At 32.8% G+C, this 3,584-nt stretch overlaps 1 pseudogene; it reads left to right on the forward strand.

The window, feature by feature from the left end:
* Positions 1-302: 302 nt before the first annotated feature.
* On the forward strand, positions 303-2,948 carry LOC149374834 (uncharacterized; annotated as a pseudogene).
* The last annotated feature ends 636 nt before the right edge of the window (positions 2,949-3,584 follow it).

The following is a 3,584-nucleotide window of genomic DNA, read 5'->3' on the forward strand; positions in this document are numbered from 1 at the left end:
AAATAAATTGAATGAAAAAGATATCCACATAAGCAAGAGTGCAGTATATCTCAGATTACTTCCGAAACGATCGAGTTCAATAGAAGGCCAACGGCATGTAAAAACCGTGCCTGTACGCCTTTGTAAACCTCAAAACGATTTACACAAACCACCCAGATGGTAAATTTTGTACAGCAACAATAAAAATGGTAGATTCCTTGGCTTCTATGTTGGGACCAAAACAAGTTGCTTACATATCACAGGATGATAAAGCCAGAGTGAAAATTGGAATTACTGCAGCTAGTAAACGATCACCAAGACTTATGCACGTGGAGTACAGGATAAAATTGCCTGATCACGATTGGGTTGTCGCAAATAAACATACTCTGATTCCGTCAGTGTATGCTGGTTTAAACATCAAATCCGATAACTATGGATCTCTTAAAGCTGTTTCTTACAGTGGTCCGACTTACATTTGTATCAGAAGTGGTAAGCACTCGAGTTCGACAGCAGCAACTCATGCAAATGACATAGATAACTTATTTCAACTAAGTAATTTCGATGAGATTTGTCGCATAAATAATGAAATTAAACCAGTTCTTATTATATCTGTCGACGGAGGTCCAGATGAAAATCCGAGGTAAATATGAACATTTAATTAGTTACATTTCATCAAATAATTAAAGTACATTTCATTTTATATTTGAACTTATTTTGACTAGATATTGAAACTTGTTTGGCATTGAAATTTAATAAAAAATGACTAGATATTGGTATAATTTCAAATGATTATTACACATGTTTTTCTAATTTTATGTTTTAGGTATCACAAAACAATAGCTTTTGCTATTCAGCATTTTAAAAAGTATGGGCTTGATGCCCTATTTGTTACGACCAATGCTCCCGGCCGTAGTGCCTTTAACAGAGTTGAAAGGCGCATGGCTCCGTTAAGCCGAGCACTCAGTGGCGTCATATAACCTCATAATTTTTATGGAAATCATTTGAATGCAAAAAAAGAATGCGAAGATATAGAACTTGAATTGAAAAACTTTGCAAAAGCTGGCGAAACTCTCGAAGAAATTTGGAGTGAGATGACGATTAATAAGTACCCAGTCTTAGCAAAATATATAAATCCTGATGAAGTTTTACCATCTACTCCTGAAGTCAACTACTCCTGGCACCAAAAACATGTGAGAGAATCGCAATACTTTTTACAGGTTTGTTTATTTTTCATATAAAAATGAAAGAAATATTTCAATTATAATCCATGAGTAATAACTTTATATTACAGATTGTGAAGTGCGATGATAGGAATTGCTGTTCTGACTTCAGGAGTGATATTAATATGATTTTAAAGGACAGATTCTTTCCTCCGCCATTACTATGCAAGCGTCAAGAAAATGGGCGCTTCACTCTAGCAGATCCACTGAAAGATTCGAAAAGTGCTTCTTTTCTCGGTCTTTTTCAAAGATTGAGCATCAATTTATCTTGGGAAGATCGTACAAACCATCCTATTTTACCTTATGACTACCATTGTCAAACTCTTACAGAAAGTTTATTGGACAGAATATGCCCTTTTTGTCATTTATACTTTGCGAGTATAAAAAGTGTACAAAGCCATAAAAAAGAAGTTCATCCTGGTCAAAGAGTAAAAAGAGTTGCCAAGAAAACTCCAGCACGTATAGTTAACCGTTAGGCCAATTAATCTACGAAGGCTCAATGTTAAATTTGACATTAGTGTTAGCAGAAAACAAAAAATACGGTGATGTAGAAGAAAATGATTCAAGAAACATAGCGTTTTGTTTTTTCGGTTATTCCGTGGCTGAGTTAACCCTAAAAAATTCGTGAAAGTCCGAAAATCACTTTTTTCGCGTTTGAAAAAAAAGTTGACCTCCAATGCTGAAAAGTTAAATGACAAAGTTGTAGATCTTAAAAAAAACCTATCGATTGACGCGCGTTGGATATAATTTGAATGCGTAGTTGCTGAGGAAACTTGAAAAAACCATCGAAAATCGTCTTTTTTTAATTTGTTAATAACTTTTTTTCTTTTGAGATTTTAAAGTTGATATTCGGTCAAATTATGAGTTTTTGGTTCACAAACCTTTAGTTGTTTTTTTAGCCAAAAATATTAAAAACTTTTCGAAATATCGCATTTTTTCGAAAAAAACACCTTTCGTAAAAACTTCAATAGACGTCAGGAAATAATGCTGGAGCGATTTTTCAGAACTTAATCTCTCCGTCTAGACTTATTCTATCATGCAATGTTTGTAGTAAGTAAAATTTTTTAATTTTTGATACCGAAATCGGACTCCGAAAAAAGTACTTTTTTTTTCTATCGGTTTTTTACATTTTTTTTACGTATTTTGATAATTGTACGTATATAACTAACTGCAATGCATTGTACTTATTTTTTTACGAATTTAAAAAAAAATTTTTCTTGATACGATCATGTAGAGCCAAGTTAGGTTTTTTTTTTTTTATAAATCTCTATGCAACGGTGAAAAGCGTAGAACTCTGAAACTTGCACACTTTACTAATAAATATCCATTTTGCATTAAAAAAATTATTCGCAATCGTTAACTTTAGCGGAACGATGGGTATGATAACGTTACAGTTGAGCAGCTGCATGAGGGGAGAACATCTTTCTCTCACCACTCCGACTCCATTTCGGAGCCGTATCGGAGCGCCCGAGTAAGAGCAACCAGCCAGACACACCTAATACCAGCGGGCAGTCGATGCGCGACGCGCAAAAAGACTTAACTGGCCTACGTCGCAAAGACGAAGTGTTATGTATACTTAATGAGGGTGACGCAGAAGATGCTGAATGGTTTGCCGTCGAGGAACTTATCAACATGGATGTAAAGGAGTATCATGAAGACGTTGTACTTTTAGATGAAGAAAAAGAAGATCTACCTTTTATTCAATCCATAATAGAATGGTTCAAGTGTGATTGGGCAGACGAGAATTAAGTTTGTTCATTTAATTTCGTAGTTTTATGAAAAAATGTATAACATTATAATTTATTATTGTTATGAATATAAATATATACATGAATTTATGTGATTTACGTAACAAATTAATATTATGTTATATAAAACGAGGAAACAAAATTTATAAATGTTTTTGATAAAAATTATTTTTCTAATAATTTTGTTAATATTAATAATGTTAACTGATTATTATATTTGTATGCTTGACGAAGTGAATAAATAAATTAACTCATTAATTTAAATATTTTTCTTACTTTTTTATTCAAGTTTTGATTATATTTACCTTTATTATGTTTATTATAAGGGGTGGGGGGGGTTTCAAAATATTATTGTAGTTTACGTGGGGGGGTGGGGGGGGGTCAAAATTAAGAAAAAATGTGTTTACGTAATTAATGGACGGCCCCTTATCGTGGACTTTACTTCTTGTCCACACATTTTTTTTCATTAATCCAAGTACAAAGTTTGTGACCGAGTTTTATCCAAACACGGAAAATTTTTAAGATTTTCTTTTTGTAATCACCTTAACGAAGATCGGTACTGTATTATTTCATATTATTTTAAACGTAAGCATTTCTTTTTACAGGGAGTTTAAAAGTTTTACATTCAATAAATTCT

This window comes from Copidosoma floridanum, unplaced genomic scaffold (genome assembly GCF_036245765.1).
Source record: "Copidosoma floridanum isolate Cflo_tuat_1 unplaced genomic scaffold, Cflo_Japanese_pri ptg000013l, whole genome shotgun sequence".
Taxonomy (NCBI): Eukaryota; Metazoa; Arthropoda; class Insecta; order Hymenoptera; family Encyrtidae; genus Copidosoma; species Copidosoma floridanum.